This window comes from Rattus norvegicus, chromosome 20 (assembly GCF_021556685.1).
Source record: "Rattus norvegicus strain SHRSP/BbbUtx chromosome 20, alternate assembly SHRSP_T2T, whole genome shotgun sequence".
NCBI lineage: Eukaryota > Metazoa > Chordata > Mammalia > Rodentia > Muridae > Rattus > Rattus norvegicus.
The window spans coordinates 21,634,305-21,645,906 of record NC_141553.1 but is presented as its reverse complement, the minus strand read 5'-3'; the positions used below and the strand labels follow the sequence as shown (position 1 = coordinate 21,645,906).

Genomic DNA, 11,602 nt, shown 5'->3' with positions numbered 1-11,602 from the left:
TAACTCCTGTCTGTGAGAAGCGGTCTCCCTCAGAACGAAGGGGAAGAGAAGATGTGATGTTGATGCTTAGAAGGGCTGCAGAGGGATTTTTATCAGCACCCACCTCAAAGGCAAAGTTTGTCTGTCCACCTGAGATAGCGTCCAGGGATAGGAGTGGCCTGTCCCTGAGCAAGTGGGAGAGGAAGGTATAGAAGAACAATGGCAGGACAGAACCCAAGCAAGTGTGAGAATGTTTGAAGAGTGAACATCGGACCCCTCTCTCAGATTCAGCACTACCCCTGGAACCTTCTTCTGTGGAGGGATTCTGGGGCTGCCAGGCAAGCTCCAAAGTCACTGCCCCAAATCTCATCCACTCATCTGAGGCAAACAGATCATAGAGAGACCGTATCCACTGGTTTGTTGCTGTTTGGTTTGGTTTGGTGTGTGTGTGTGGGGGGGGGTGTTTGAATTGGGAACTCATTTCCTGCAGAGATAGCTGAGAAGTTTCAACAGTACCTCCAAAACACCCAGTCACGCTGTTAGAGAGTGACCTCGTGATGTCTCTTGAAGGTTTTTATTAAATTATACAGCTGCTGGCTCTAAGACCAAGTAAGCACCAGGGTGACCCAATGGTGTCCATATGCCCCTCTCCCCTGGTAACACAATCATTCTGGGGAAGGTGCCCATTTACACCATTGGCACCAGGACTCCCCAGGTCAACCTTGACGCTGTGTATCATTGGCCAAGTCCTGTTCCTCTCTGAACCTTACCGATCATCATCTCTGAGATGGGGCTTGACCTGAAGTGGAGAGGCACCTCTTGCACTAGTGCATTGTTAGGCATCCTCTGAAGAAAGGGGCCACAGCTGGCAACAATGTTGCAAACGCTCTGAACCAGACGCTTGCTGTGAGTCCGCCATGTGTGCATTCATTTAGTCAGCACTCATGGAGCGCTCGCTCGGTGTAGGCCAGGTGCTCTTGTAGCATCCAGAAAAGCAACAGTGAACAAAGTACAAATGTCTTCGTGCCAAGCAAATTAGCATTTCAAATCAAGAGCATTTAGCCTTCCGCCCTAGGCTTGCTTTCTCACGTCCTCAGATGGGCGACAAGGACACAGCATTTTGGATCACCTTTGTTCCATTGTCCCTGTGAGAACCTGCAGCTTGATACATGGTGAGCACAGATTCTTACATGGTTGGAGATGATACATGGTTTCCGCTTCCAGAAATTAGGACGATGAAGCAGCTTTCCTTTTTTTTAGTGGTTATTTTAGTGGTTAGCAAGAGGAATTTTTCCGACAGATAAAATAATCATCACACCTAATGACTCTTTGCTGTGTGGCTATTCATCACAAAAAAAACAATAAGAACCCATATAAAAATATCAAATGCATCATAATAATTTAGTTGCTATGGCATTTGTGTGATCCTTCTCAACATCTGTCCACATGCACAGATTGGAGAAAAAGGCTCCTGAGCCTGACCATGAGCCCAATCAGTAGCAGGCTGGTTTTTGTTTTTGTTTTGTTCTCAGGACATTCTTAAGTGTATCCTTCTGCCTCCCTTACTCACGAACCCTTCAGAGTGACCCCCAAAGATCTATTTGTCAACTTCTAGAGAAAGAGACACTGAATATCCAATGTCTTTCTGAAGCTCACCAAGCCAGCAAGAAGCCTGCTTTGGAAATCTACAACAGTTTCATCCCAGAACCCACTTTCTTTGTTCCTACCTGGTAGTCTGGCCTCACGGTTTGCTTGGTGCCATTTCCCCACCCACTTCTAGCACACATTTTCAAGGAAATGTTAGAAAAACCAATTAACCCCGCTCCCCATTTCAAAGGTTACTAGAAGCTTCTACCTTTAGCTAGCCACCACTGGATGATTAAGTCTATACACCTTCTGGCTTAGCACCCCCAAATTTAGGAATACCAATATTCTGACCTGTGGATGTCTTTGCTTTACCACAGTTGTCTATGAAACTCACACTATTCTAAGGACACAGGGTCTTTTGTATGTGGAGTTTTGTAACAAAGTAGCTAAAGGTATTAAAAACAAAACAAAATGCAATTACTTCCATGTCATCCAATTCAGGGGTTCCCCTCCCCAGAGGTAATGTCTATGCAAAATTATATAAAAAAAATACTGTCTTTTATCTCCACTAGGTCCAGTACCATAGTGCCCCAAGATCTCTGGTAGACATCTTCATCTCAGTCAGCAAAGCCTCTCACCCGCTCTGCTCCATTCCATATCACACTGCCGATGGCTTGTCTTTGAGCCTCTTTGGCAGCAATCTCTCTACCCATCCAGTCCCCAAGGCAGGTTGCCACCATGCCAGAAATATACATCTCAATTCCGTGGCTGCCTAGTGTCTCGGGCTGCCACGTACTCTCTTAAGTTTAAATCGCCACATGAAAGAACACACAACACAATAACCTCTGATCCAATTGATAAGATATAATTGCCCACCTAAATATACAAAGCCCTGTACACATCCATCCCTTAAGAACGTTTATAACGGGGCTGGGGATTTAGCTCAGTGGTAGAGCGCTTACCTAGGAAGCGCAAAGCCCTGGGTTCGGTCCCCAGCTCCGAAAAAAAGAACCAAAAAAAAAAAAAAAAAAAAAAAGAACGTTTATAACAACCTATAAAGGTACAGCGCGGAATCTTAACGTCAGCCGCCATGTTGCCTGGCGGCCATTTTCCCATTCTCCCTCTCCTCCTCTTCCTAAAACTTTTCTCCCACCCCTCCTTCCTTCTCATCCAATGACAGGCCTCGTTCTATCTTGTACCGGCCTTCACTTGTACGACATCCTACAGGGTAAGAAGATTAAATTAATAACAGTGTGTTTTGAATTCCCAAAAGGTCTCTGAGATTAAAACCTATATAATTTATTGGAAAAGCTAAGGTTCCTTATTAGGGTGATTTTGAAAATAATTTTCTTAGAGATTGTTTATATTCCACAGCAAAAGAAAATAGCTTCTTAATTCAGGATTCCGATGTCAGGGAACACACACACACACACACACACACACACACACACACACACGCTCACACACACACAAGCTCACATTTGACTCCTCTGATGTAAGAATCTTTTGCTCCTTGCCTGAACGCCATCCTGCCTGCCTTTTCCTCTCCAGGTTTGACAACTGCATTTGTGGATGTCAGAGTCACTCATGAGCAGTGACATTCACACGATCCTGAAGACAGAAAGCGCGAAGGGTTTTCCTGCCAATCTCAAAACCAAGTATGAGGACTGCGGAGATGACTCAGTGGGCAGACTAACCGCTGTATGAACACGAGGGCCCAAGTGTGGGCCCTTTGCACGTCCTTGGAAACCAACACTGAGAGGAGAGAAGATTCTCAAGGTTGGAAGGCTAGCTAGTTAACCAATGGTGAACTCAGGTTTCAGGGAGAGACCTTGTCTGGAAAGTATGGTAGAAAATTAGGAAGATGCTCAATGTTGACCTCTGGCACTCAACACGCATGCACAAGGTGTGTCCACACGTGTACAATGCACACTCAAAACTGAATGTAAACCGTGGTTCCTAAGGCTGGAGAAGAGACCCATGGATGGATGGTAAATTGGAGGTCATCAGTACACCCTTACAGTCCTGGTCAACTACTCTTTGATGAAGTTGTCCATCCAGACAGCCATCATTAATAGTCAATGAAAAGTCTTGAAAATAAACAGTATAAGTATAAAAACACTCGGAAAAATCCAAACCCTTAACCTATACCTCACAGAGTGGCTTAGTTAGGGTTTTACTGCTGTGGACAGACACCATGACCAATGCAAGTTTTATAAAGGACAACATTTAATTGGGGCTGGCTTACAGGTTCAGAGGTTCAGTCCATTATCATCAAGGCAGAAACATGGCAACATCCAAGCAGGCATAATGCAGGAGGAGCTAAGAGTTCTACATCTTCATCTGAAGGAAGCCAGGAACAGACTGGGCATCTTCAGGCAGCTAGGAGGAGGGTCTCCAAGCCCACCCCTACAGTGACACACTTCCTCCAAGAAGACCACACCTATAATAATGCCTCTCCCTGGGCGAGCAAACCATCACACAGAGTACATAAAAGTAAACTAAAAAAATCAGAGATACAGCTCTAGGGATACTAGAAGAAATCCTACAAACAATTCTTGTGACTTGGCCTCAAGGAAGAGTTCTAAAAGCACAAGGGACAGAAAACAAATTAATTTCGTTTCATCACAAAGGCCCCCTCAGTGCCTCCACTGCAACTGGCTAATATTCTCCTGTGGAGCTGCACCCTGGGCACCAGGGAAATGCAGATCAAAGGACTCTTACACCCATCAGAATGGCTAAGATCAAAAATCTCAAGTGACAGCACAGGCCACCAAGCTGTGTCTCCCAACAGTAGCTTTTGACATTATTACTAATTACTCAAAAGATAGGTTTGTTTGAGTGTGAGACAAGGCACTACCTAAATACGTGAACCCATAAGTGTTATGCTTTAGGAAACGAAGCTAAGCATAGTATCACAGGAGGGAGCGCCTCGGTGGGCTGGCCCTACCAAGGTATCCTCTTGAATAAATCAAGCCTAGCACTCAGGGAAGCTTACTGGGCGAAGGGAGCCAGGAAGCAGAGCCAGGACCTGGAAAGTAGTAGAAGCAGAGGAAGAAGGACACAGAAGAACAGAAGATGCCAGCCAGGGACGTGTAGGGAAGGGAGAGGAAGGGGAAAGGGAAAGAGATGGGGGAGGTGGGAGGAGGAGAAAGACAGAGAGAAAATGGAGAGAAAGTGAAAGGAGCTGAGCCCTGGTTCTTTGTATACTCCTGGTTCCTGGCTCCTACCTGGGGCGGAGACACAGACTGTTGCTAGGTAACTGTTGGGCGGGGCCTAGAGAAAATGCTAACAATAACTATCTTAGAGAGTAGATGTGTAATTCCCTGCAAACTTTATCTTTAATGACATATTAAAGTTAATTTCTTCAGCTGGGTGTGGTTGAACACACCTCCTTTTAATCCCAGCACACAGAAGGCAGAGGCAGGTGGATCTCCATGAGTTCAAGGCCAGCCTGGTTCACGTATTAAGTGAGTTCTGGATCACGCATGACTATGTAGAGAGACCCTGCCTCAAAAAAAAAAAAATAAAATAAATAAAAATTAAAAAAAAAGAGAAGAAACAATAAAATAAAATTGAAATAAATAAAGTCTGCTTCGGGGTTGATCATCAACTTGTGTTTATACACTAAATGAAATATTATCTGGGCTGGGGAGATAACTCAGCATATAAAATACTGGCTGTACTCACATGAGACCTGGAGATTACATCCCTAAAATAGATCTAGAAACCAGGTGGCGTGGTGACTGCCTACAAATCCAGCACTTGGGGAGCAGAGACAAGGGATCCCTGAGGCAAGCTGGCTCTCCAGAATCAACACATTTGAGATTCAATGCAAGCCTTTGCCTCAGTAAAGGAAGTAAAGAATGATGGAGGAGATACCCAACTGCAACTCCAGGGATCCCACACTCCGTCCTGTGCATACGCTAGCACACACATATACTTCTACAAACACAAATACACATACATGTGAGGAAATGTATTATCAAGCCTCTACCATTGAGTGGCGACTCACTGGTACTCTGGATTGTTGACGCCAAGATACCATCAATCTAAAAATATACCATCAGCATATGTATCCCTACGAAAGGAAAAGCTTTGGATTAGAACATACAACGCAACCAACGGACAAAAGATGCTTCCCTAATTTTAAAGACAGAACAGTCTACTGCATACGTCTTCATCTTATAATTGACGAACTAGCTCTTGCTAGTAACGTCATTTTGAACTGCGTGTTCCTCTTGAGTATCCCTTTAGGACACCCATGTCTTCTTTCCTTTGCAAAATGTCTACATAGTAAGACAAAATTCTCGAGTGATTCCGATGCTATCGAATGCATTTACAATGATCTTCTTTTAAATTGAAAATTATATTTAAACGTCTTCAGACATAGTGTGTCCTCATCTTTATGAATAGTTCACATTTCTTCAACCAGGGGAACTCTCCTGTGGATATTTTGACTCCTCTAAGTGCATTCCACTGTAAGGGCCACTAGCGCGAATTGTGTTAAAGCTATCTGTGACATAACCGGAGCTTCTGGAATACACCAGTGAGTTGGCACACTTGATATCTAGACAATCCCAAGCAGTTCAGAATGTAGACTCGCTGTATCGGAGGCATTAGTCACTGAGGAGATGGCTGAGAAGCTGCAGGCTCAGCCTCTGTGGAATGCACACTCCACAAGGGAAGGATGTGACTGGATCGCCCTCATTTCCTTAAGACTGAATTCTTAGCATAAGACTAAACTTGCGCATAGGCCAAGGTGCTGCTTCCATAAAGAGGGTCTTCTGAGGGTCACCGAATCTATCCCCGTGGTCTGCCCAGCTCCAGTGCCTTGGTCTCACCTCTCTGAGGTGAGGAACTGTCTCCTGAGTCTTTGCTTCTAGTGTGATCTGTCTTAGCCTGTCACAGTTTATTACTGACCGGGAGCCAGACAGGGTCTTGAGAGAAGGCAGGCACGCTAGGCGCTCTTCATTACAAGACAGCAGAGGCACCTTTTAGCTCATCCCATAAGGGAGGAGGGGCTCCTGGGAACAGTTGCTGGGAATTCATAGCCATGTTGGCATTCATAACTGCGATGCTGCCCTAGAGGATACCTCATGCCCTGAGTCTTAGTATCAGTCAGTTTCTGTCTGCACATTGCCCCATGCTCTTTGTAGCCTCCAGCATCTTTTCAAGTCCAGGTTCTGCATAAACTGGTGGGCTTTCGGTATCACCAGTGATATTAGCCTAGACTGACCAGCCTTGAGCCGTTTTCCTCAGTAGTGAACTGTTTGTGGGTTAACTTTAGCTAGGAGACTGAGCATAATTAGAACAGTGTCCATATCAGATAGGGAGCTAGGAGGAGGGCTAAGAAAGGACACCACTCCCCAAGCAAGAGGAAGAAGTAGGTGAGAGAATTATGGGTAAACTTCGCCATTACGATCCAGTATTCACATACCATCAATGTGTGTGTATGTGTGTGTGTGTGTGTGTGTGTGTGTGTGTGTGTGTGTGTGTGTGTGTGTGTGGTACAGGGTAGGGGATGTATGTATGTCTGTGTGCAGACACATTCATCTATGTATACACATCTCCAGAGGCTAGAGTTCAACATTGGATGTCTTTTTTTTTTTTTATCACGTTCTACCTCAGTTTTTGAGACAGGATCTCTCCCAGAATTGGGAGTTGACCATTTTCCAGCTAGGTTTGCTGCCTGGTGAGCTCGTGTCACCGGGTTACGGTGGTGGATACAATACTACCATGTCTGGCTTTCATGTGGGTGCTCAGGGTCTGAACCCATGACCACAGGCTGATGCAGCATCGCTTTAACCACTGAGCCATCCAGTTACTGAAGTCCACTACTTATGAGTAAGATGTCAGCTTGGGTGTAGCTCAATGGTAAAACATCTGCCTTGCAAGCGCACGGCCCCGAGTTTGACCCCCCTCCCCAGCACTACAAAAGGCAAAGAAAAGTAGTAAGGTGTGTGTGTTTATTAGACCACAGTTTTGCTTTTGTACAAACCACAATACCTCGTCTTGGGGTCTCATAATTGGATGGGCAATGTCTTTGTCTCAGTTTCCCACAAAGTGAGACCACAGATCAATTCGGTCACAGGTCATGTGTGATGTGATCTAAGGGGACAGAGAGTGAAAGGGAAAGAGGGGCGTTAACACCAGGAAGTGACCCTCTATAGGGCAATTGGCCCTTTTGGTCCCTTTAGAGGATGCTTGGATCGGTGTAAGCTATGATCTCAGAGCTGGAAGGCCAAAACAGTCATCCATCCATTGAACCTCATATCTTAAAACGACCTCCAGATTTCTGTACTGCCCATGTGTGCACCAGGAGCATCTTGCTTTTCCCATTTGCACGTCTGGGAAAGCGACGTCACACGCCAGTCTCAGGAGTCCTGTAGGCAGTGTCTCCAGGCCTTCAAAGAACAGATCGCTACTGCAGTCTGTTTAGGGAAAGTTGAAACCTCTGAAGTACCTCAGAGGTCTCCAGTGTACCTATTCACAATCAGACATGCTAACAAAACCCTGTCTTCTTGGGGAGGACAAACACATCTTCATCCGGTCCAGGGTGTTCTATTCTATGTGCTGTATAGAAATCTCACCCATGTTGATTCTTTCATTTGCCAAGAGCAGGGGGAGTGGAAAAAAGTCAAAACACAAGCTCACACTTCAGCCATTTATTCCTTAGAGAGTCTGTGTTTTCTCTCTCTCTCTCTCTCTCTCTCTCTCTCTCTCTCTCTCTCTCTCTCACACACACACACACACACACACACACAGAGAGAGAGAGAGAGAGAGAGAGAGAGAGAGAGAGAGAGAGAGAGAGAGAACCCACTGGCCTGGGTTGCTCTTGTGTGGCCTAATTCAAATAGAACTGCTCTTCATACCCCAACCCTTAGAACTCTGCAGGCCAGATGATATTTGTAAATCTTCCTACCCATTCCCGTCCAAGAACTAGTCTCCCTCCATGTATCACATCAGCATCACTCTTGGGTCAGTTTGTTAAAATGCTCCCTGGACTTATGGAAACGCTAAGACCCTCAGTGGGAGGCAGCCTAATCACTATTGGCGATTTCCATGTTAGTATTGGACAAAGGGAAGGTGGCTGGGAGTGAGAGCAGAGATCAGGAAGGGCTCTGAGGAACAGAGGAGGATGCCCAGAGTGAGTGGCTGAAGGTCCCAGAAGCAAACTGCAGTCCCCGCTGGTCTGAGGTGGGACTAACCCTTCTCATCTGGTTTCAAGCTAGCTCACTGCTGCTGGAGCATCCCCAAGACTCCATGCTCCCCCACCCCATTAGATAACTTCTCCATCTGCATTGTGGACTGTTCAACAGCCATGGGTCTGTGTGTCCGTGTGCCCTGAGACCTTCAGAGGTCAAGTCTCTCTAGAACATTCCCTGAGACAGCCCCTTGATTATGGTCAGATAGCAGCACTAACCCTGGAGGCCATTTACAGGAGCGTCCCAGATTTATGGGGTCAGAATCAACCCAGATTCAGAGAAACCAATCAACAGGTAGTCCTGAACCAAGACCGGTGTTGCAGGTTGTTAGAACAGGTTGGGAGGAAAAATTAGAAAGATCGCTGTGGAAGAACCCACCGGAACAAGCCACAGGAAGATGTGACCTGCTGCTGGTTTTTTTGAAAGTGAAGTTTTTGTGGCACACGACCACACCCATTCATTTCTGTAATGCAGAAAGCTGCTTTTACACACCACAGTGGCAGAGGTGGGGAGCTGTGAAAGGGAGAGAGCATGGTTTGCTGAGACAAATATATTTTACCCAGCCTAGCATAAAACAAAACCGCTGAGCCCTAGACAGTTGGAGGTCTTGAGATTTCTGCCTTCCTTCTTCGCAATGCAAAGATTTGATACTCAGTCAGATAGTCCTGAAAGGATAGGAGAGCTCTCTCTCTCTCTCTCTCTCTCTCTCTCTCTCTCTAACACACACACACACACACACACACACACACACACCCCTCCCTACCTGAAGACTGTGTCTCTTTGATAGGGGTCATCTTTGATAGGATCAGCAGACCTACAGCATTCTATGGTGACCGGGAACCACAGTGTTGTTGGGAACATGAACATGGATGTTCAGAACTGGGCTGCCCTTCAATCACGTCAGCACAGAGCGTTCACAGGGAGCCTTTGCCTGTGGCTTAGTCTCTGTCCTCTCGCTCTGTCTGGATCCCTCTTCCTCTTAGGTTCCCCTGCCTCCATATTTCTCTCCCACTCTCCTTTCTTTCCTCCTCCCTCTCGCCCAGATCTCAGGCCAGCCAGTGCCACCCAGTGGCTCAGACGGGCATTGCCTATTGGCTGACTAGCCTCAGGGTCTGGGAGAAACGGAAGGAGAAGGGAATTTACCAAAGTGCTCTCACTTTGGGATTCAAAAGCAGTTGGAAGACTGCAGGGAACACTTGCGGTCCTCCCCTCAACTGCTCCAAACATTAACTTATTTTAAGAACATTTAAACTTTAGTATAAATGAAAGGCCCAAGAGTGGGTTTCTAATACAGAGACCGACACCATAAAGGCTCTTTTAGGTGACTAATCCTGCCATACGTCTTTAAGCAGAATATTGCACCAGATATGGTTAACAATACTACAGGGCGGATCTTAAAAGGTAGCCAGGGGACAGACCTCATGCCAGTGTTCTTATTCAAGGAAGAGAATAGCAGATGATAACTTCAGTCTGATCATGATAAATCTGAAGGCATATGTACTTCCTCTATGTACAATGCCCACCCATAATCACTCTTGCTACCAACATTATAATTGGTAAGCATTCTCTTGAAAACTGTAGGGCACGTGTCCTCTTGCCCAGGGTAGTGTAGCTCATATAGGGCTATGGAGCTATGGGGCTTCAAGGATATGGGGACATGGCTCATATGGGGACACAGTGATACAGGGATATGGGAATACAGGAATATGAAGATATGGCTCATATGGGGATATGGGGATATGGTTCATATGGGGATATGGGAATACAAGGATATAGAGATATGGCTCATACGGGGATATGGGGATGCAGTTCATATGGGGATACGGGGATACAGGGATATGGGGATATTGGGTTAAAGCATCTCCCAAACCATCATTTAGAGTCTCAATGCCCAGAACCCACACAAATGCCCAGTGGACATGGAGGCCTGTGGGCTCAGCCCTCTCGGGGCAAAGACAAGAGATCCTCAGAGCAAGCAGGCTATTAGTAAGCTGGGTTCCAATGAGAGACCCTGTTTCAATGTGTGTGTGCATGCATGCATGTTCTCGTGTTTGCGTGTCATTTGTGTGTGTGTGTGTGTGTGTGTGTGTGTGTGTGTGTGTGGTGAGTGCACACAGGTGCATATACACACTCCTGCCTATTAATGTAGAGGCCAGAGATCCACAACAGATGTCTCCCTCAGTCACTCGCCACCTGATTTCAGGGTCTCCTCCTGAGCTTAGAGCTCCCCCTACTTAGGCTAGGCTGGTAAGCCCTGAGGAGCCAGCACTGGGTCTTCAAGCACTGATTACAAAAGCACACACTTCCCCTACTCCTGACCTCTGCATAAACTCCAGGGACTCCAACTTACTACCTCCTGTGTATGTGGCACGCACTTTACCAACTGAGCTAAGTCCTCAGCCCTCAGCGAGACATTTTCCAAGGGCTCAGTAATCCCTTGTACTAAGTAGTATGATTAACCCTGTGAACCATGATGACCATGGCCAATGAGGAGAGATGGAGTCCTTTCTAGTGCATTTTTCATTGTTAGCAACACTATAATTTATAAAGAGAAGTTTAATCTGACCTTCCGTTCTGGTCCACGGGCAACGGTCTGTATCTACTAACAACCTGAAAACTCTAAGTGTTTTCCAGTGGTTTGCAGACTTCCAGGGATTTTTCGAGAGGTCCAGCCAAAGCATTTCTTTAAACCTGATTCAGCTTGACATCACCCACAAATCCATTGCTACTCTGTCAGTGGTCATTCATGAAGACACAACCCTAATCACGTCCCCAAAAGAAAAAAAAATTTCTTCTCTTTTTCATCTGTGCGTGTGTGTGCGTCTAAG

The 11,602-nt window shown here is 46.0% G+C and overlaps 1 long non-coding RNA gene across 3 annotated transcripts in view; it reads right to left on the bottom strand.

Annotated features, from left to right (window-relative positions):
• The window catches only part of LOC102550965 (uncharacterized), a 30,851-nt gene that overhangs the window by 17,676 nt on the left and 1,573 nt on the right, over nt 1-11,602 (bottom strand). Inside the window, exon 2 of one of the 3 annotated variants that reach the window (XR_015645180.1) lies at nt 7,576-7,677. The exons of the other annotated variants lie outside the window; for them this stretch is intronic. This is a non-coding gene — a long non-coding RNA (uncharacterized LOC102550965). The remainder of the gene's footprint in view (nt 1-7,575; nt 7,678-11,602) is intronic. 3 annotated transcript variants of the gene reach the window in all.